Source organism: Heterodontus francisci, chromosome 2, assembly GCF_036365525.1.
Source record: "Heterodontus francisci isolate sHetFra1 chromosome 2, sHetFra1.hap1, whole genome shotgun sequence".
NCBI lineage: Eukaryota > Metazoa > Chordata > Chondrichthyes > Heterodontiformes > Heterodontidae > Heterodontus > Heterodontus francisci.
In genome coordinates, this window is record NC_090372.1 from 63187788 (window position 1) to 63211832 (window position 24045).

Below are 24045 nucleotides of genomic sequence, written 5' to 3' on the forward strand. Positions count from 1 at the left end.
AGAAGGACAAGGGCAGCAGATGCATGGGAACACCACCACATGCAAGTTGCCCTCTCAGCCACACACCATGCTGACTTGGAACTATATTGCCATTCATTTGCTGTCACTGGGTCAAAATCCTGGAACTCCCTTCCTAACAGCACTGTGGGTGTACCTACACCCCAAGGACTGCAACGGTTCAAGAAGGCAACTCACCACTACCTTCTCCAGGGCAATTAAGGAATAGCAATAAATGCTGGCCTGGCCGGCAACACCTACATCCCAGCAACAATTTAAAAAAAATCTGGCCTCTTGTGCATCCCTGACTTTAATCGCTCCACCATTGGTGGCCACGCCTTCAGTTGACTATGCCCCAGCTCTTCAATATCCTCCCTATGCCTCTCCAGCTCCTTTAAGACACTTCTCTACCCAAGACTTTGGTCATCTGACATAATATCTCCTATTGTGGTTCCCTGTGATACTTCATTTTATAATGCTCCTGTGAAATGACTTGGGAAGTTTCATTATGTTAAAGGTGCTATATGAATATAAGTTGTTGTTGTTGCTGTTAAAGGTGTTATGTAGTTGTAAGTTGTTTCTGTCATTACTCATTTACAAGGGATGAAGGAAACCACCCACCAGTATCATTTCAGCAAATACATTCATTTAGTCATGTGCAGAAAAAGACAGCAAAATCTATACTGGAGATGGTCTTTTGCAAAGGTGTGGAACATTCGATAAGTAACTGAGTTTCTTTTTTATGTTACTAAGCCTGTTATATCAAACCTGCTGTGCTTTGTATATCAGGATCTGTTGGAACTTAACTGATCTTAGGTTTATTCAGAGTTATAAAAGTTTTACAGGGTTGGACGATATTGTAAAAATATCCTTATGTGCGTAAAGTGAAACAGTTAAATGAACCTTCATGGAAGTTGAAAATCTACATGAGCCAAGTTGGGGTCTGTATTCAAAACCATCTACCAAGAGAATGGACAATTTGTTAATTGTGCTACTTTTATTACGTTGTGAAGTTTTACACTGATGAAGCAAAACAGTGACTGGAAACAGTGACAGTGATACAAAATTAATTTAATGGTAATGACAGAATTATTTGAATGTTACACAGTGTGGCCATTTAGAAACATGCTCATGGGATTTTGCACCTGTGCAAATGGAAAACATACTTCTTTTACTTCTCAACACATTAATGGCAATAGCTTGTGTTACATTAAAAGATGGAACAATTCATTCGAAGGGACAGTGAAGCATTAGATGGTGCATGATGTACTAATTAGTTTACTAGAAATTTGGTGATACATTGCAAGATGATGAATTACAAAATATATTTGAAGGTGTATTGTATATGGGGCATTTGAAGGTGCACTGGAAAGATCATTGCACAAGATGTTGCATAAGAGAGCTTATTGAACATTGTATTGGACAGTTTATTGTATGGTTAATTGGAAATTATTTTGGAGGTTGCACTGGGCAGTGTATTGGAGAAACTATTAGAGGTGTCATGGTCCGGTAGTTCTTTTTTCTCTCCGGGAAATATGTGATGTGTCTTTAAGGCTTGCAAAGGATCAGTACTGCTTTAAGAACCAGCAAGCCTCAGGAGTTAGAGAAAAAAAATGTTTTGGTTGCCGTTGGATACAACCATTCGGAGACTACGATTCAAAGGGTGCATAATCGTTACCATGGATACAGCCACTTAGATTGAGTATCATGCAACACATTTGTTACAATTCAATTTTGAACTGGCTTTTATTTGAAGACAGTCTGTTCTAACAGAGAACACAGACAGACAGCTGGTGTTAGCACCTGAAAAAAAGAGCTCTCAGCCATTTAAACTGGAGGAAGGGAAGTTAGGCTGTGACAATCTCTTATCCCTCAAAAATTCTAAAGCCAAATTGATTCATTTAAAAAGTGTTTGCAACTCGTTAATTGTTGTAATTTGCTGGAGAAGGAAAGCATCACTTACTGTTGGAATTAGACTACGGACTGTTCTACTGTGGAAGAACCTTTTTTTCCCATCGAATGGCTGTGAGGACATCAAGCAACATTGATCTGTAAATTTGCAAGGACTCTAATTTTTTCATAGTGTTTAAGAATTTAGTTTTTTAAATTAAACAGTTAATTTGTTGATTTAAGGACACCTGGTTTGGTTAGCTTCATTCGGGGGTTAATAGATGGTACAATTTGGCTGGGTCTTTCTTTAATTTGGTAAGTTTAAATTATATGTTAGGCGATCTGTGGAGATATGGCATTGAATTAACAGTCTGTTTCTCCCACTACAATCAGAATTGTATATTTTGATTTGGGGCTTTGACTGTAGCAGTCGGTCATAACATATTAATTGGGGGTTCGTCCAGGATTTGAATAACATATTAATTGGGGGCTTTCTCGAGATTTGTATCACATATTGGGCGGCACAGTGGCGCAGTGGTTAGCACTGCAGCCTCACAGCTCCAGAGACCCGGGTTCGATTCTGGGTACTGCCTGTGTGGAGTTTGTAAGTTCTCCCTGTGACCGCGTGGGTTTCCGCCAGGTGCTCCGGTTTCCTCCCACAGCCAAAGACTTGCAGGTTGATAGGTAAATTGGCCATTGTAAATTGCCCCTAGTGTAGGTAGGGGAATTGAGGGAAGATGGGGATGTGGTAGGGACTTGGGATTAATGTAGGATTAGTATAAATGGGTGGTTGATGGTCGGCACAGACTCGGTGGGCCGAAGGGCCTGTTTCAGTGCTGTGTCTCTAAATAAAAATTAAATAAATAAATATTAATTGGGTTTCTTGGGATTTGAATCATATCTGGGATCAGAATCAGACTAATCTGGAGGCTCACATTTGGAATCATATTAATTGCTCGTTTCTGAGATAACATATTCAAATTGGGGTCTTGCGTTTGGCATCATATTAATTGCTCTCGAGTCTGGGATCATATCAATTGGAAACTTGATTGTTGGGATCTAAATCTAACAACAATTACAAATAAATTAAAAGAACCAGGTCTCTTGTATAATAAGGTACAATCTATACCATTGTTATGGCATTAGTGGTTGTAGCAGAGTTTTTGGGAAAGCAGAATGTTTCACTGAGTGACTTGATAACTTTAACTAAGAACAAATTAAAAGAATTAGCAGCAAAATTGGGGTTGGAATTGAAATCAGGTGCCAAAAAAGCAGAGATAATAGACATAATAGCCAAACATCTGGAATTAGTAGAAGAAGATGATGATGATACAGATGAAGGGCAATACGAGGAACAAGAAAGGAAATATGAGAGACAAGAAGGTAGTAGGTCCGAAAGTGATGAAGTGAAATTGCCTAGGATTCAGTCAGAAATGAAAAAACTGGAGCTTCAGCAGGAAAAAGAATTAAGAAAACTTGAACTTCAAAGAGAAAGTGAAAGAGAAGAGAGGAAATTTAAGTTAAAAGAGATGGAACTAAGACAAAAGGGTAGTCTTGAATCAAGGAAAATTTGGGTCAGGAAGAATCTGAATTTAGATCAGGACCCAGCGAGAAGTTGTTTAAATTTATACAGGCACTTCCTAAGTTCGAAGAAAGGGATGCAGAGGCATTTTTCATATCTTTTGAAAAAATAGCCAAACAGATGAAATGGCCGAAAGAAAGCTGGACATTGCTCATGCAGGGCAGGCTGGTAGGCAAAGCTCATAATGCTTATGCCATGCTTTCTGAAGAGGCTTCTGCAGATTATGAGATGGCAAAAAAGGCTATTCTCGCTGCGTATGAGTTAGTCCCTGAAACTTACCATCAGAAGTTTAGGAACTTACGGAGATTGACTGGGCAGACATATTTAGAATTTGAGCAGGTGAAGCAAATGAATTTTGACCATAGGTTACGGGCATTAAAGATAGAAACCACATAAGAGAACCTTCGAGAATTAATTCTCTTAGAAGAGTTTATAAACTCCATTCCTTCAATAGTGAGAACTCTTACAGATAACGTGAAATTTTTGAAAGCTAGGCAAGCAGCAGAGATTGCTGATGATTTTGAGCTTGTGAATAAAGCAACCTATTTTGTCTGTCACCCCCATAACCCCGAGAAGGACAGAAAGTGGGAGAGTGAAAGGAAGTCAAGTAGCCAGGGACAAGAAGGAACAGCTGGAAATGCCCCAGGATCACCTCCTCACGTCAGAAAGGAAGATGCTGAGGGTAGAAGTGAGGTTCGCAAGCCAAAGTGTTATCATTGCAGCAAAACAGGTCAACTTCGTTCAGTGTGCTGGAAATTGCAAGATAAACCCAGAGGACTTGTTGGGGACGCAAAGTTAGTGTAGAGGAAAAGACTCAGATTGAGAGTATAGCATACCAGGCTCTAGCTTTAACGGCAGCTGTGAATGTGAAACCAGATACTAAAACTAAGAGAGTGTAGAGATTAAGAATAAAATACCTGAGAGCTATAATGATTTTTTTTTGTCAAAGGGGAGAGTAACTCTGTATCCTGTAAGTGAGGCAGGAAAACCTATCATTATACTCATGGACACAGGAGCAACCCAAATACTCTTGCTAGGGAAATATTTCCACCCAGAGAGCGCCTTGAACATTTCTTCTTCTTCTTGGGCCTCCTTGGCTCGAGAGACAATGGGTAAGCACCTGGAGGGGGTCAGTGGTTTGTGGAGCAGCGACTGGAGTGGCTATAAAGGCCAATTCTAGAGTGACAGACTCTTCCGCAGGTGCTGCAGAAAAATTTGTTTGTCGGGGCTGTTACACAGTTGGCTCTCCCCTTGCGCCTCTGTCTTTTTCCCTGCCAACTGCTAAGTCTCTTCGACTCGCCACACTTTAGCCCCGCCTTTATGGCTGCCTGCCAGCTCTGGCGATCGCTGGCAACTGACTCCCACGACTTGTGATCAATGTCACAGGACTTCATGTTGCGTTTGCAGACGTCTTTAAAGCGGAGACATGGATGGCCAGTGGGTCTGGTACCAGTGGCAAGCTTGCTGTACAATGTGTCTTTGGGAATCCTGCCATCTTCTATGCGACTCACATGGCCAAGCCATCTCAAGCGCCGCTGACTCAGTAGTGTGTATAAGCTGGGGATGTTGGCCGCCTCGAGGACTTCTGTGTTGGTGATACGGTCCTGCCACCTGATGCCAAGTATTCTCCGGAGGCAGCGAAGATGGAATTAATTGAGACGTCGCTCTTGGCTGACATACGTTGTCCAGGCCTCGCTGCCATAGAGCAAGGTACTGAGGACACAGGCTTGACACACTCGGACCTTTGTGTTCTGTGACTGTGCACCATTTTCCCACACTCTCTTGGCCAGTCTGGACATAGCAGTGGAAGCCTTTCCCATGCGTTTGTTGATTTCTGCATCGAGAGACAGGTTACTGGTGATAGTTGAGCCTAGGTAGGTGAACTCTTGAACCACTTCCAGAGCGTGGTCGCTGATATTGGTGGATGGAGCATTTCTGACGTCCTGTCCCATGATGTTCATTTTCTTGAGGCTGAAGGTTAGGCCAAATTCAGTGCAGGCAGCCGCAAACCTGTCGATGAGATTCTGCAGACACTCTTCAGTGTGAGATGTTAATGCAGCATCGTCAGCAAAGAGGAGTTCCCTGATGAGGACTTTCCGTACTTTGGTCTTCGCTCTTAGATGGGCAAGGTTGAACAACCTGCAACCTGATCTTGTGTGGAGGAAAATTCCTTCTTCTGAAGACTTGAACGCATGTGAGAGCAGCAGGGAGAAGAAAATCCCAAACAGTGTGGGTGCGAGAACACAGCCCTGTTTCACGCCACTCAGGATAGGAAAGGGGTCTGATGAGGTGCTGCTATGCTGAATTGTGCCTTTCATATTGTCATGGAATGAGGTGATGATACTTAGTAGCTTTGGTGGACATCCGATCTTTTCTAGTAGTCTGAAGAGACCACGTCTGCTGACGAGGTCAAAGACTTTGGTGAGATCAATGAAAGCAATGTAGAGGGGCATCTGTTGTTCACGGCATTTCTCCTGTATCTGACAAAGGGAGAACAGCATGTCAATGGTCGATCTCTCTGCACGAAAGCCACACTGTGCCTCAGGGTAGACGCGCTCGGCCAGCTTCTGGAGCCTGTTTAAAGCGATTCGAGCAAAGACTTTCCCCACTATGCTGAGCAGGGAGATTCCACGGTAGTTGTTGGACCTTTGTATAAAGTACACCTAGAGAGTGACTTAATATCTGGGATAGTAACTGTAGGTGTTGTCCACAGTTTACCAGTAAAAGGAATTGATCGACTCCTCGGAAATGATTTGGCTGGATTAGAAGTATCAGTTTTTCCTATAGTTACAGAGGAACCATGTGAAATTAAGGAAATGGAGCAATTACAGGAGCAAGCTTCGAGAATATTTCCTGCATGTGTAGTTACCCGAGCAATGGCTAAACAGGATCCATTGTCAGAGGGAGAAGGGGCACCACAAATGGGATAGTCAGGCATCTGAAAGCTTATTTTGGGATTTAGATAATCCAAATGAAAGGTTTAATAGATCGTCTATCATTGCAGCACAGCAAGTTGATCCAGAGATCCACCCAATTGCACCGATGGCTCTGTCAGAAGCTGAGGCGAAAGGAGTTCCAGAAGGCTATTATATGGCAAACGGGGTTTTGAGGAGGAAATGGAGACTGCCTCATAGGCCTGCTGATGAAGACTGGACAGTTGTTGAACAGATAGTGGCACCACCTAAATATCGACCAGGATTATTAAGGTTAGCACACAAAATTCCTTTTGCAGGACATAAGCGAATTCGAAAGACCAAATCACACATAAGCAAACATTATTACTGGCCAGGACTTACAAAGGATGCGAGACAAATTTGTAGGTCATGCCACCCCTGTCAAATGGTGGGAAAACCACAACCTACCATAAAACCAGGGGATGAAGTATTAGTGTTGTTACCGTCACAGGGAGAACCATTGAAAACATGGTTCAGTGGTCCATATAGAGTGATCAAAAGAGTGGGTAAGGTGGATTACTTGATTGACACCCCTGATCGCCGGAAGAAGAACCGGTTGTGTCATGTTTAGAGATACAGCACTGAAACAGGCCCTTCGGCCCACCGAGTCTGTGCCGACCATCAACCACCCATTTATACTAATCCTACACTGATCCCATATTCCTACCACATCCCCACCTGTCCCTATATTTCCCTACCACCTACCTATACTCGGGGCAATTTATAATGGTCAATTTACCTACCAACCTGCAAGTCTTTTGGCTTGTGGGAGGAAACCGGAGCACCCGGAGAAAACCCACGCAGACACAGGGAGAACTTGCAAACTCCACACAGGCAGTACCCAGAATTGAACTCGGGTCGCTGGAGCTGTGAGGCTGCGGTGCTAACCACAGCGCCACTGTGCCGCCGTATTGGAGAGTTTGGTGGAGACTTTATTGGAGGGTGCATTGCAGGTTCTTTTGGAGAGTTTATTGGAGGTTGCATTGAAGAGTTTACTGGAGGTTGCATTGCAGGTTGTATTGGAGAGTTTATTGGAGATCGCATTGCAGTGTTAACTGAAGAGTTTATTGGAGGTTGTATTCAAGGGTTTATTGGAGGTTGTATTGACGGTTTTATTGGAGAGTTTATTGGAGAGTATATTGGTGATTTCATTGGAGGGTGTATTGGAGAGTGTATTGGGGGTTTTATTGGAGATTTTATTGGAGACTTTATTGAAGGGTTTATTGGAGAGATTATGGAGGTTGTATTCAAGGGTTTATTGGAGGTTGTATTAGCGGTTTTATTGGAGAGTTTATTTGATGATATATTGGTGATTTCATTGGAGGTTGTATTGGAGAGTTTATTGGAGAGTTTATTGGAGATTTTTATTGGACTTGCATTGCAGGTTTAATTGGAGAACTTAGTGGAGGTTGCATTGGGGAGTTTATTGGAGGATTTATTGGAGGCATTATTGGAGAGTTTGGAGGATAGAGTCTGAGCGAGTGTATGGGAGAGTTTATTGCAGGTTGTATTGAAGGATTTATCGGAGAGTTTATCGGAAAGTTTCTGGAGAATTTATTATGGGTTGCATTGGTGAGTTTATGGGAGGGTGTATTGGAAAGTTTGTAGGAGAGAATATGAGACAGTGTATGGGAGGGTGCAATGGAGAGTTTATAGGAGGTTGTAATTTAGTGTTTATTCAAGAGTTTATTGGAGAACTTATAGGAGGTTGCGTTGGAGAGTTTATTGGAGAATTTATTCAAGAGTATATTGGACAGTGTCTGGAGAATCCATTAGAGGGTGTCCAGGAGTTTGTCCAGGAGGTTTTATTGGAGGGTTTATTTCAGTTTTATTGGAGGGTTTATTGGAGGTTTCCCATTAACTGATGGTACAAGGACTTGGAGGCACAGACTGAAGGTTTTGGACAAGAGATGCAGGGGGCTGTGAGAAAGAACTTTTTCACACAGTGAGTGGTAATGACCTGGAACTCGCTGCTCATGTGGGTGGTGGTTTGAAAAGGAAATTGGATTGGCACTTGAAGGAAATAAACTTGCAGGGCTACAAGAATTGAGCAGGGTAGTGGGACTGACTGGATTGCTCCACAGATGGGCCAAATGGCTTCCTTCTATGCTGTAAATGACTCTATGGCTGGAATTGTACGCCCCCTGCAAGAGCGGGCTGGAGGTGGGGTTGCATAAAATTGAACGGGAGGCAGGGGGTGCCGTTCCCATTGCCTTCCCACCCCCCCACTGCAATTTTATGAGTGGCGGGGAAGGTGACAAATGGCCTGCTATTCCAAGCCAATTAAGACCCTTAAGTGGCCAATTAATTGCCACTTGAGGGCCTTCTCCTACCGCCACTGGTATATTACCAGCAGCAGGTGGTTCAGTAGCTCAGAAGGCTGCCCATGAAAACCTGGCAGCCTCGCGGGCTGTGGGGGGGCCCTTCTTATTGGGCACCCTGTGCCCGATGGAGGGTCCCTTTGTGGCACCTCCCACTGGAACACCTCCTCAGCACCCCCCACCCCTCGAGTGACCCCCGTCCTCTTGCCTGGCTAGGGCTCAGCCAATTGTCCTCGTTGAGGCCCCAAATGCTTACCTGTATTCCAGGGCCTCATCCATATTGCTGGTTCTGGCTGGGTGCAGTCCCAGCAGTGGCCACCATTCTTGGTGGTACTGTTGGGACTGAAGAGCTACTGGCCCACTGATCTCCTACCTCAGAGGGAAAGAAGTCCCGCCCGAGGCCAATTAAGGACCTGGGCCATGTAAAATTACGGTGTGGCTTCCAGGCCCGGCAGTGACGGGCTTGCCACTGACTTTTTCTGTCGGTGGACGGGGCCTCCGGCCCAATGTAAAATTCCAACCTATGTCTCTATGACAAAGTAAAGGGATTAATAAAGAAACAAGAGGGAGTGTCAAGGGGGAAGAAAAGAACCTGTAATATCTCCTCCCTTTCCTGCAGCAGCTTTCCATGCAAGCGCAGGAGATGCTCTTTTACCTCCTCCTTTCTCTCCGCCCAGGGTGCCAAACACTCCTTCCAAGTGAAACAGCGATTTACTCGTACTTGTTTCAATTTAGCATACTGTGTTTGATGTTCACAATATGGTCTCCTCTACACTGGGGAGACTAAACACAGACTGGGTGACAACTTTGCGGCACACCTCCATTCAGTCCGCAAGCACAACCCCGAGCTTCCTGTCGCTTGTCATTTTAGCAGAAGGGATAGGGAGAGGCAATGTAGACTAAATGGCAGTATTCTGAAGAGTGCACAGGGACAGAGGGATCTGAGGGTTTATGTGCATCGCTCTTACAAGGTGACAAGACATATTGAGAGGGTAGTTAGCAAAGCATGTGGGATCTTGGACTTCATAAATAGATGTATTGAGTACAAAAACAGGGAAGTTATCCTGAACTTTTATAAAGCTCTGATTAGGCCACAGTTCTGGTCATGACATTTTAGGAAGGATGTGAGGATCCTTGAGAGGGTGCAGAGGAGAATTACCAGAATGGTTCCAGAGATGTGGGATTTTGGCCACAAGGTTAGGTTGGAGAAGCTGTTATTCTCCTTAGAGCAAAGGAGATTGAGGGGAGATTTGCTAGATGTGTACAAGATTAAGACAGGTTTAAATAAGGTAGACAAGGAAAAACTGCTCCCATTAGTCGATGGTACAAGGACTGTGGCACACAGATCTAAGGTTTTGGGCAAGAGATGAGGGGGGATGTGAGGAAAAACTTCTTTATGCAGTGAGTGCCAATGATCTGAAACTCACTGCCTACAAGGGATGAAAGGGGAGATGATGAATGATTTCAAAAGGAAATTGAATAGGTACTTAAAGGAAATAAACATTCAGGGCTACATGGATAGAACAAGGGAATGGGACTGACTGGATTACTTAGTGGAGAGTCAGCATAGACTCAATGGGCCAAATGACCTTCTTCTGTGCCATGAATGATTCTGAGACTCTAGGACTGGAGAGTTTATTGGAGGTTTTATTTGAATGTGCTTTAGAGGGAATTTTAGAAATGTATTTGGTCTCTGAGTGTAAAAGCTGATGGAGCAAAATCTTTTATGGCTTTCACCCACAAGCTTCAGCACAGTATAACCAATCATGCTGGCCTTTGGAAAGATTCCTCCTTCATTTTTGAGCAGATGCTTGTGAGGAAAGTTATTAACTGTTTTTGTTTAGTTCATGGAAATATAAAGCATCCACTTCATTTCTCAGTTTTGTCTGGATTGTGTGTCTACTCATATTTATGGGCTTTTCTGTTGATTACAGTCTGCGTTGACTGGATAAATTGATTTAAATCTATCTACATACCTTTAATACAACTCTTTATCTTAGGTTGTATCACTAGTTACAATTTAGAAAAACAAGAACATGACTTATCAATTTATGCAATCTACAGAGCAATTTCTTTCATTTATACATGCATTAGCTGATTAAACTACATCTCATTAATGACCATCATAAGTGAAGATCCCTACCTGTTTGGATGATTCCTGGTACTTCTAATGCTGTTACATTAGGAAATAAAGAGGGAACTTCACAACAAATAGTTTGTTTGAATAGTAAATTACTGTGGTGTCTATTATGACAGCAACTTAGCAATTTTACTCATTATCCTGCTGTGTTGCTAATTACTTATTAGCTTTATTTTGATAACTTGATTAGGTAAATAGTACTTTTGTCTTGTTGTGGTTCGTGCCAACCCTTAATGGTCCTAATAGAAACTGCCTTCCTCTAATCAAACCAACTGATCAAAATTGTTTTATACTTGCATTTCAAGACTCTCCAACTTTAGTTAATTGTCCTTCAACACAAAGAGCTGGATTTTTAAAGCCCGCTGGGGACAAGAGCGGGTGCGTGCGCGATTTTAATATTGCGTTCTCGAATGTCGGCATTGAGTCCCGGGTGCCTCCAGAATGTGACATTTTTTAAAGGGGCAATGGGAGGGAGAGAACAGCAACCCACATGCCTCCAATTAAGTGCCTGTTGAGATCATTAACAGGCTTGTCAGCAGCTGTTTTCAGTTTTTAAAGGAAGGGCACGGGGAAAACGCCATGTCTGAAACATGGCAGAGTGTACTTGTCTTGAACACTGGAGGGGGTGATGAGGGTTATGGGAAGGGCTGATTATTTAAGGCCTCTGCATTATTTTAAAGCTCAGCTGCTCCAAAAGTGCCACAGAGCAGACATTGCTGGAGCTGGAAGACTTGTATTTGTCAGTGGTGAGTGTTAAGAATCTCAAGAGGGATGTGAGCCCCGTGGCATCACTTGGGAGCTGGGATTGGCAGGGGAAGGCCTGGTGAATGCACAAAGCCCAGCTGAGGGAGTTCAGATGGGAACAGGTTACTCTGACATTGGACAGAGCAGCCAGGATGAGCTGCAGCAGGTGCAACCTCCTGGCCAGGAGGACAGAGGAACATAATGGGGAGCTACAAGGAGAAGAAGGCACTACGCAAGACATTGGGTCTACCACCCAAAAGTCAGCCAGCTGCAAATAACAGCGCCAGTGCTGTAGGATGCTGCGCCTAGCCAGGCAGGTAGTCTCAATCCCACGTGCTCTGATCCACAATGACTTGAGGCCTTGTGGCCCCCAAAGGCATTCCTTTACCTGCAGTTGTCAAAGTCACCATCGCCCTGCATTTCCATACAACCGAGTCATTCCAGGGATCAACTGTGGACCCAGGTGGTATCTCACATTTGGCCATCAAGCAGATCAAGGATGCCCAATTCAGGAAAGCAGAGGACTGTTCCACTTTGTCACTTTGGGGTGACACAGTGGCGCAGTGGTTAGCACTGCAGCCTCACAGCTCCAGCGACCCGGGTTCGGTTCTGGGTACTACATGTGCGGAGTTTGCAAATTCTCCCTGTGACTGCGTGGATTTCCGCCGGGTGCTCCAGTTTCCTCCCACAGCCAAAGACTTGCAGGTTGATAGGTAAATTGGCCATTGTAAAATGCCCCTAGTGTAGGTAGATGGTAGGAGAATGGTGGGGATGTGGTAGGGAATATGGGATTAATGTAGGATTAGTATAATTGGGTGGTTGTTGGTCGGCACAGACTCGGTGGGCCAAAGGGCCTGTTTCAGTGCTGTATCTCTTTATGAGGAAGAGGGCAGTTGGTTTTGCCTCCAACACTGGAATCCCCCAGGTGTTGGGCATCATCGATTGCACCCATGTGGTCATCAAGGCACGCAGTCACCGGCCAGTGAGACCCATCAACAGGAAGAGCTTCCTCTCCCTCAACATCAAACTGGCCTGCGACCACAGCAAGAGCTTCCTCCATGTCTGCTGGCGCTTTCTTGGCAGCTGCCATGACTCCTTCATCCTCTGCCAGTCCAGGCTGCCTTGGATTTTCACTTCATCCCACAAAGTGTGTGGATGGATCATAGGGGGAAAGGGAAATCCCTTGAAGAGATGGCTATTGACTCCTTTACGGAGCCCTAAACAGAGGCACAAAGGCAATATAACAAATGCCACCTGCTCAGTAGGCCAACCATTGAGCAGATCATCGGACTTCTGAAGACACGATTCTGGTGCCTGGACCAGTCGAGTGGCACCTTCCAAGACCCTCCTGCAAGAATCTCTGTCATTCTGGTGGTCTGCTGCACTCTCCATAACACAGCCCTCCAGAGAGGTGTAGACCTTGAGGACAGTGAGGCTCTGGAAGGAGAGAGCTCATCGCGGGAGGAGCAAGAGGTAAGAGAGGAGGAGGAAGAGGGGGATAATACTGAACAGAGGGGTGCCCCTGCTGCATGACAAGGTGGCTTCCTCCTGCCATTCTCCAGGAAGACATCTTCCCTCCTCTCCCTCCCTGCCTGCAGCATTACATCCAGGTCAACATCAAAGAAGCGATGATCTGTCCTGCTCATAGTGCCAGACCTCTGGCTCTCATGTGACATCTCACTTCCCTCTTTTGAAGTGCAAGGATTTGTCACAAAATGCATATCTCTCCTTCAAGACAGCCAGCAGCCTTCACTGTCGCTGGGTCAAAATCCTGGAACTCCCTTCCTAACAGCGCTTTGGCTGTACCTACACAACATGGACTGCAACGGTTCAAGAAGATGGCTCACCACCACCTTCTCAAGGGCAATTAGGGATGGGCAATAAATGCTGGCCTGGCCAACGATGCCCACATCCTGTAAAAGAATAAAACTAAATAAACATTTGTTGACTATTTATTTTTCCACTTCTCAAACACTCGCACCATAGCTGTTCTACTGTGAAGAAGGTTGGCAAGTTCCCTGATCCAACAATTTGTCAGTCTTGCTCTGGCACTACCTCCGAGGAGCAGTAAGTGTATTTCCGTAGGACTTGTTCACTGACCGTATTTTAAATATTTTTTATTCCTCTATGACGTGAGAATTGAACGGTCAATAGGGTTACTAAGGTTCACACAGCTGAAATTGTTTTTCTCTTGCTGTACCTTTCCATCATGAGGTCTTGGTCTGTTTATCTGTTGTGAGATAAAATTGGGGAGAGTGAAATTGCAAAGAAGAACTGGTAGTGTAAAGTGTTGAAAAAAGAAGTGCATAAGTAATAGCGAGGTAACCAAATTTGGGCATATGAGTAACCAGCTGTATTAATTCCACATAAAGTTATTGTATAAATATCTTTACTGCAACTGATGATTTTTTGAGAGACTTTGGTTCACTGAAGGCTCTCCCCTGCATGCTTGTAATAAAGATTCCTGATTCCAGCTCACTCCTGCCTCTGAAGTGGTTTTGTTCCACAGCAACTTAGCACTGTTGGCAGGATCCACTGTTAGTCCCGAATAAAGGAGAGTCCCCGTGGACAGCTGACACTAGAGGGTGAGTACATTTTATTTCATACCACCCCACGTTTATTTAGGTCTGACTGACTGCTGGGACCTCCTCGGAACCTCAGGGATCACGAGCATTTGAACAGAATCGGAGCTGCTGGATGAGGAAAAGGGTAAGAAGATAATATTGTATCTAATATTGCCAACAGCCGAAGGACAGGCTGGGGGGAGGAGGTTTAGCGGGTACTCGTCTGAGGTGAAGAGCCTCACGACTTGTGTTTAGGTACCCCGACCGATGGACTGGTCATGGTGGGAATGCTTAGCTGAAGAGCCTTGTGCATAGGGTCAAAGATCCAGGAGAAGAGATAGGTTACAAGCATTAGAAGGGCAAGATCCGGAGTGGGAAAGTGAGGGGTATCAGGTTGAGGAATGAGGGACAACTTAAACAAGAAAATTTTGGTGAAATTTAAATGAGTAAAAGCAAGTTACTGTGTCTTTTGTTCGAGTCTGTATGAATGTTGGATCCTTCCACGAATTAATGTCCTTATCTGTATAGCTTGTGTTCTGTAGCACTAACAGTCATTAACCCTTTGTAATCTGGCTTTAATGTTGAAAGTATGAGTCTGTTACTTGTTCTATTTTTGCACTTGTATATTTCTGTGGGAACCTTGAGTCATGTTTTGGTTGTGAACTAGTTGAAGCTATGTGTTCCATGGGCTCAGGACTGGGAACTTAATGCAGATTTTTGGTACTTAGAAATATTGATTCCTGTAATGGGTTATGAATTCAAAGTTGTTTGGAACGAAAAGATGTAAATATGATTGTTGAGTGTGTTCATTTCAATTCAGGATTGTGGGTAGAAGTGAAACTGCACTGCAGACACAGCTGCTAGGATACTAGCAGAGTAGGTGATACCACAGTGGGGAGTTCCCCTGCAGATAGACTCTGACCAAGGATCCAACTTTACAGGCAAAATTAAGAAAACTGTGTGCAGACTGCTGGGAGTAAAACAAAGATTCCACATACCCTACCACTCCCAAAGCTCAGGGATGGTAGAGCGTATGAATCGAACTTTAAAAATTGCTATCTCAAAAGCAATTGTGAGTACAGGTAAAAATTGGGTAGATGGACTCCCAGCGATGCTGATGAGGTTACGGGCCACTCGTAATCGAACAATAGGACTGAACCCATATGAGCTAATGATTGGAAGGGCTATGAGATTCCCTGAGGGAATCATAACAGGGAGTGGTGAAACAGGACCACTAAAAGATAGTCTTTCACACTCTGTGAGGGAACTGTGCAAGCAACTTCAACATATGAAAGCAGAAGTGAAGCAGCAGCAAGAGGCCGCTGACGGGGATAGACAGGGACCTGACCATAAACTGCCCAAGCTCCCTGAGGTAGGAGACAAAGTAATGGTACAGGTAGTGCTGTCAAAACCAGGACTGGCACCTCACTGGACAGGGCCTTACATGGTCCTGATGGCCAGTGACACCTGGGTATGTCTGGACACACCAGGGGGAAGTGGATGGAAGCACTGGTCTCAGGTTCAGCTGTAAGACTAACATTCTGTTTCTGTTAACAGAATGACCAGCAGCAGATCTCTTAATTATTTCATTTCAGGTAGAGCAATGGCGATCTGGTGGACAGCAGTGACGGTGAACATCTTCTTGGTAGTCGCGGCAGAATGGGAGGCGCCCACCATGCATATTGACAGGAGCACCTGTCTGCATTCTGGGCAGTACATACAACTTCCTAAGGGAGCTAAAGGAGAATGGATAAAGAAACCTAATGTGTGGATCTCAGATAAGTTAACCCCAAGTACCCACACAACCCAAGTAGTATGCCGACCAGATTCAGATCTGGCGAAAAATGGCCCAGGGGTCACCGTGCAGCGGCCCGGCATGACAGCCCATCTATTGAACCTGGGGTGCAACAAGATTACAATATTTTACAATCAGGCGAAGTGTGATGCAGTAGAATGGTTCTTCCTACCGCAGGTATGTGAAGAACCAAGGGCTATGGAATACCTTTAGGCCAGACCAATATTTCGGATGGTTCGGTAGATATAACTGGGATGTACGACAGCAACGCGAGACTCAGAGTGTATTGGTTTAGGTGCAGGATGAATTATGCTCCAAATATAGTATTTTTCACGGGAGTTGCACTGTGATCAGAATGGACCAATTTGCCCCCTTCATATGGGAGCCAGGACTTTAAGGACAATATTGTCAAGAATTGTGTACTGATGTTATTAACTGGCTAGCATGTACTGATGTAAGATGCTTTAATCACACGACATGTGGTTATACATATGGTGCCTCCCGAGGACGGCATGATAAGGATGAAGATGTTATTTCATGAGGTTACCATGATTATATTAAAAGTGATCTATAATTTAAGTAGCGTAATTCCCGCATTAAAGGCCAACTGCAGTAACCATCCTGCGCCAATTATCTGGGCAGAGCACAAATTTCAGCAGCTGATCAGTGGTTATAAGAATTGGATAGCCCTGGATTATTTTCATTAGAAAGGTGGAGGTTGAGGGGACCTGATTGAGGTGTACAAAATCATGAGAGGTATAGACAGGGTGGATAGCAAGAAGCTTTTTCCCAGAGTGGGGGATTCAAATACTAGGGGTCACGAGTTCAAAGTGAGAGGGGAAAAGTTTAGGGGGGATATGCGTGGAAAGTTCTTTACGCAGAGGGTGGTGGGTGCCTGGAACGCGTTGCCAGCGGAGGTGGTAGATGTAAACACGATAGTGTCTTTTAAGATGTATCTAGACAGATACATGAATGGGCAGGAAGCAAAGAGATACAGACCCTTAGAAAATAGGCGACATGTTTAGGTAGAGGATCTGGATCGGCGCAGGTTTGGAGGGCCGAAGGGCCTGTTCCTGTGCTGTAATTTTCTTTGTTCTCTTGATTCTTTAATCCATGGGGGAAGAAGAAGCAGAGCATATTTGGGGATATAGGGGATCTGTTTGGTGGTGCTAATTTGGTTCTAAATTCATGGAGTCTTTCATATATCAACAACTATGTCTCATGGTGGCATGAGAAAGTGCCAGAGGCTTGCAATTTGCGGAATGAGGAATGGAGTATGCACTCACTGCTGTAGATTTGCAAGTAACAGGGCTAGTAACAGGGTTAACTCTAATGGGACAAGGCATAATAAATTCAGCAGATACACAAGCTTAAGGACGGGTCTGTGATGTACTGGCTTGAGATTTAGTTGGCATATCGAATTGGATATTGAGGATCTTCGATTCCAGACATGCAAACAGAGAGGTCAGTGGCATAAGCTTAATTAATCTGGAACCAAGAAGAAGAGAACTGTTGGTAACTGGACCAAGTAGCAGGGGGAAGAATGGTACACTCAAATTTCTACTGGTAATGCCACAGGGCAGTAAGAATGGTACATATCGGGGGAGGGTAGAGTTGAATCGCTGGGGCTGGCCAAATATGAGATGATATATAGAGTGGGATCATATGGATATGTAGCAAACGGGACTAATAGCACTTTGCTCATGACCACAGACGAGTGTTGTACCGAGTCACCACATTATATAGTGTGCACATGTAATACTCTAAGACCTATAGATGGCAATTCCGTAGTAATGGTTACGGTCAAGTCCATGAAGGGAGCTTTCAAGGGGGTTCAGGCATCCCCAACCCAGTGGTGTTTCCTGACCAACAAGAAGACTTACTTCTATGGAGAATTGGTATGTGTAAATAATCACACATTCTGTCTCCAAGTAGCAGACTCATTCACCTTGGGAGGCTTTCACTTGGCAGGAAGGAACCTGATAGTTATGTCTACAGCCCTAAATGGGATGATAAGCTGAATGTAGATGATGCACCAGGGAAGGCAGATCAAGAAGCAGTCAAAAGGGCTTTGGCCACAGTCATAAATCATGTTGATTGGACTCGGCACGCCATCACAAAGGGAAGTGCAGGTGAATTTGATAAGGGAATCGCTAAGGTATTGGGGGACTCCAAATGCAATACAATTGATAGGAAATAGGCAGAATGACTACCGCTGTCACTTCAGTACTTGTCCTGATCATCAGCGTGTGTATTTGCTGTTAGCAAAGATTGAAGATTTTGCATGCTGTGCAAATGGTAACGAGGTCGAATAAGGGACACACCCTGGTATCGGTCGCCCCAATACCACTCCCAGAAAAGGGAAATCAAGACAACAGTTAAAACATTCAATTTGATGTGCTGTCCCAAGCCTAGCTGGACATCACTAGGACATTTGACAAAGCCACAAGAGGACTTCAGATTGTTGGGATTTGATGCTTACAGGAGTCCAGTAGGATACCCGGACCACCCTGCCGGCAGAGAATCTTAGCGAACAGGTTGTACCTGGATCAGATACAATTTGTCCAGGGGCCAACAGGAGGGACTGATGTGCGAAATTAAGGGTTAATAGGGTTACTAAGGTTCACACAGCTGAAGTTGTTTTTCTCTTGCTGTACCTTTCCATCATGAGGCCTTGGTCTGTTTATCTATGGTAAGACATAAAATTGGGGAGGGTGAAATTGCAAAGAAGAACTGGTATTGTAAAGTGTTGAAAAAAGAAGTGTACAAGCAACAGTAAGATAACCAAATTTGGGCATATGAGTAACCAGCTGTATTAATTCTGCTTAAAGTTATTGTATGCATATGTCAGTTGTAACCAATGATTTTTTGAGAAACTTTGGTCCACTGAAGGCTCTCCCCTGCATGCTTGTAATAAAGATTTCCTGATTCCAGCTCACTCCTGACTCTGAAGTGGTTTTGTGCCACAACACTCCCTCCTTGTGAGCAGTATCGAACTCCACTTAGCACACTGTTCACGTTTCTGAATTAAATGAGGACCTGATGGAGAAATGTATGGTCCCTGCAGCAAACAGACTTTCATTGTCGTTTATTAAATTTGTTCTTGTAAAAACGCAAGTTCCAAAGAGTAATTAGGGAAGGTTTTGGGCAAGAGAGGAAGGGGCGATGTGAAGAAGAACTTTTTTATGCAGCGAGTGGTAATGACCTGGAACTTCCTGTCCACAAGGGTGGTTGAAGAGGAGACAATCAATTTTTTCAAAAGGAAATTGGATTGGCACATGAAGGAAATAAACTTGCAGGGGTATGGGGATCAAGTAGGGAAATGGGACAGCAGGACAGATTGCAGTGCGAAGAGCAGGCATGGACCCAATGGGCCAAATGGCCTCCTCTATGCCATACATGACTCGAGAACTCAGGCAAGGTTAAGTCAGAGCACTAGTGGCATGCACTGTGCACAAGGAGCAACAGTTCCTCTGCCATTGCTAAAATTCCATTGTATGTACATTGTCAGTGAAGAGAACCAAGATATCTTGGGCTATATTTTTCTCCTTTTTTGGAAATAAAAGGGTTAATAACTGCATATAATAAGTTTTGCAGGATGAGAAAGATTTAAATGCATTAAATCTGTTCTAATAAGAGAAATTTACAGTGGGGAACCAAATATAACTGAGAAGAAACAGGTTATTAAAGAGGTCATGCAGGCATGTTAAGTGGGTGAAACTAAAAGCATTTTGCCACAGTCCATCCCTGTATTGTTAAAGCAGATAGAGACAACAAAACCCTTACAGAACAATACCTAAACAGAAATGGGATTCCCAGGAAATTTTGTGCTAAACGAATCAAAATATACTCTGATAACTAATGAGACAATGCAATTTCCTATGTACAGACTACAACAAAGAGACTCGCAGATAAGCTGAAGTGTGATGAACCTTTTGACGACGCCAACTGCCTTGCATATGAATAAGGTTTGATATAAAATCCAGTTGCTTAAGTTCTATACGAGAAATAGTCAAATGGCTTGTCAAAATATATGGTGCAAAAGAATGCCTACATTAGCTTCAAAGGAATAGGCATTAGCTGGTTCAGAAAAGAACATGGCACTTCTATAAATTGTAGACATGTATGAGCTTAAGATCTAAACAGGACCAAAACAAAGGATACTTTAGAAAACTAAATATGATGCTTTAAAACATATAAGAATGATGTGATGAAACCTTGATAACATCACTTTTATTTTAATCAGACTAAAGTTGGACTTAACAGATCTTATCTTAGCTAAAATAATTCAAAGGATGACATTTCAAAGTCCTGAATGCAATTGGAAATTTATCTTATCATATTTCACCTTAAATAGTTGCCAATGTACCTGAAATATAGGGTATGTCATAAATAATGATTTTTTAATTTTATAGAAAGGAAGACTTGGATTTATATAGCATCTTCCACAAGCTCAGGTTCCCCCAAAGTGCTTCACAGCCAATGAAGTGCTTTTGAAGTGCAGTCACTGTTATAATGTAGGAAATGCGGCAGACAATTTGCACATAGCAAGCTCCCACAAACAGCAATGTGATAATGACCCGATGATCATGTTTTTATTGATATTGATTGAGGAATCAACTTTGGTCAGGGCCCCATAGTGAGAAGCTTCTATAACTTGAGAATAACACACATGGTATATGTGGTTCCATTGACTTATTCTGAGGAGCCTAAGGCCTCTAGTTATAAAAACCAGTCTGCTTCTAACTTCCTTGTTAGTTTTTCCTTTATGTTTGTGAGAAAAGAACATCTTTGTGATTTCTATGGAGCAGTCAGGATTGTATCCATTACAGAAATCACCTTAATTGATAAGTAGAAAAATGAAGTCAAGATTGGGTAGTGAGGTGATGCTGTGTCAGACCTGGTTTTCTGCAAGAGACTTAACTGCGCATATTGGACCTGAAGGAAAGTCACTGCACTAGAACAGCTTTAAAAGAGTTTTATTGATGAGAAATAGGAAAAGTTGATAATTGACAGAAACTTATGAGAGAGATAGCAATACTGTGCTGATTTTTAGAACTGGGATGTCACAGGTCGTATCAAACAGAACAAGGAAAGAAGCCCATATTTTGCAGTCAGTGGCAGACGATGGCACTCGCTGCTGACCTTGAAGGACACTGTCCACAAAAAGTTAGTCATCATGGATTACTCATTTTCTGATGTCAGTTTGAAACCGGCACCAAGTCAAGGAGATCTCCAGGCATCCAGCAACACTGAAGTTATCAAACAGGATAAGCAATCAATCATATGAAATATTCTCACAGACAGCAAATCAGGAAGTACAATGCACTGAATTTTTCACTTCTAATTAAAATGTTACAGAGATTAAGAAATATGTATGGGATTAAGGTAAAAGCTGAAATATCAAAAACAAACTTCAAAAAAATTAAAGCTGTGAATGTTTTTATCATAATGGAGAAATTTGACATTACACAAATGTAAAGTTAGTTTTCAGGGCCAGTGAGGTATTCAGTAGTAATTATGAACTTAGTATACTGTTAGTGGGAAGTTGCACCTCAACAAGGAGTAACTTTTTTTTACAAGAGTGTTTAATGTGAGACTAATAGCGCAAAAGGGGTAATTTTTGTCAGTTTAATGATTTTGCTTGATTTCACTTGTAGGGAAGGGTTGTTCAACAGTGCAACTCTGGGGAAGAGTAGAATCACTGACAGCTACTTCTTGATTTCCATGTTTAACTGCAGATGTGTGGGCTCCAGATGTTGCTGTCAGTTTCAGAGGAGTAATGACAGAAAACACTGACAGTTTCGTTGTCTTACTAGTATGATAAATAAGGTTGGTGAGCTGCAGGCACAGAATGCCACATGGAAGTATGATGTTGTGGCAATAATGGAGACCTGGCTCAAAAATGGCAGGACTGGGTACTAAATATTCCTGGATACAAGGTGTTCAGAAAAGATAAGGAAGGAAGGAGAGGAGGAGGGGTAGCTGTACTGATAATGGAGAACATTACAGTGCTGAAGAGGGAGGATGTACTAGAGGGGTCAAGGACAGAATCTATTTGGTTATAGCTAAAAAACAATAGAGGTACCATAACATTGCTGGGTATATTCTATAGGCCACCAACTAGTGGGAAGGATATAGAGGAACAAATTTGCAAGGAAATTACAGAAAGTTGCAAGAATTACAGAGTAGTTATAATGGGGGAGTTTATAGTAATATAGACTGGGAATCAGTTGCCAGTGATCGCCAGAGCTGGCGGACAGCCATAAAGGCGAGGCTGAAGAGTGGCGAGTCAAAGAGACTTAGCAGTTGGCAAGAAGAAAAGACAGAAGTGGAAGGAGAGAGCCAATTGTGTAAAAGCCCCGACAACCAACTGTTTCTGCAGCGCCTGTGGAAGAGTCTGTCACTCTAGAATTGGCCTTTCTAGCCACTCCAGGCGCTGCTTCACAAACCACTGACCACCTCCAGGCGCTTACCTATTGTCTCTCGAGACAAGGAGGCCAAAGAAAGAAAGAGAAAGACTGGGATAGTAAATGGTGGAGAGGGACAAGAGTTTTGAGAATGTGTTCAGGAGAATTTTCTACATTAGTATATTTCCATTCCAATGAGGAAGGATGCATGGTGGGATCTGGTTTTGGGAAATAAGGTGGGTCAAGTGAATCACGTGTCAGTCAGAGAACATTTAGGAGGCAGTGACTGTGACATCACAAGATTTAGGTTTGCTAAGGAAAAGAATAAGGAGAAATCCAGAGTAAAGATAATTTATTTGGGGAGGTTCAACTTCAATGGAATGAGAACAGATCTGGCCCAACTAAATTGGAATCAAAGATTGACAGGCAAAATTGTAACTGAAAAATGGGCTGCCTTTAAAGAGGAGAGAGTTCAGGTACAGTCAAAGTACATTCCCACGAAGCGGAAAGGTAGGGCAAACAGATTCAGATCTCCCTGGATGACTAAAGAGATAGAGAGTAAGACTAAGCAGAAAAAGGGTGCATATTATTATATATTACTATATTATTATATCCATATTATTGGCTGAGGTATAGAATAAAAAAGCAGGAATGTAATGCTGAAATCGTATAAAACACTGGTTCGGCCACAGTTGGAGTATTGCGTACAATTCTGGTCACCACATTACAGGAAGGACATAGTTGCTCTGGAGAGAATGCAGAGGAGATTTGCAAGAATGTTGCCAGACCTTGAAAGTTGCAGCTTTGAGGCAAGATTGGATAGGCTAGGGTTGTTTTCCTTAGAACAGAGGAGGGGGTGGGGTGACTTAATTGAGGTGTACAAAATTATGAGGAGCCTAGATAGAGTAGACAGGAATGACCTGTTTCCCCGAACAGAGAGGTCAATTACCAGGGGGCACAGATTTAGGGTGATTGATAGAAGGATTAGAGGGGACACAAGGAAAAACTTTTTCATCCAGAGGGTGGTGGGTGTCTGGAATTCACTGCCAGGAATGGCAGTGGAGGCAGAAAGCCTCAATTCTTTTCAAACATATCTGGCCATGCACTTGAAGTGCTGTAACCTGCAAGGTTATGGACCAGGTGCTGGAAGGTGGAATTAGATTGGGCAGCTATTTTTTCAGCTGGCACGGACACGACAGGCTGAATGGCCTCCTTCTGTGCTGTAAGTTTTCTATGTTTCTATAGTTCAATGACAGATGTCAGGTAGGTAATAGAATTTAGAACCAGGCTGAATATAGAAGGTTCAGAGGGTAAGTGAAAAAACAAATAAGAGAAACAAAGAGAGAGTATGAGAAGAGACTCGTGGCTAACTTAAATGAATACTTTACATCAGTCTTTACCAAGGAAGAAGATGCTACCCAAGTCATGGCAAAAGAGGAGATAGTTGCGATGCTGGATGGGCTAAAATTGATGAAGAGGAGGTATTAGATAGGCTGATTGTACTTAAAATTGATAAGTCACGAATACTGGATGAAATGTATCCAAGGATATTTAGGGAAGTAAGGGAAGAAATTGCGAAGGCACTGACCATAATCTTCCAATAGATGCAGGTTGGTGCCAGAGGATTGGAGAATTACAAATGTTATAC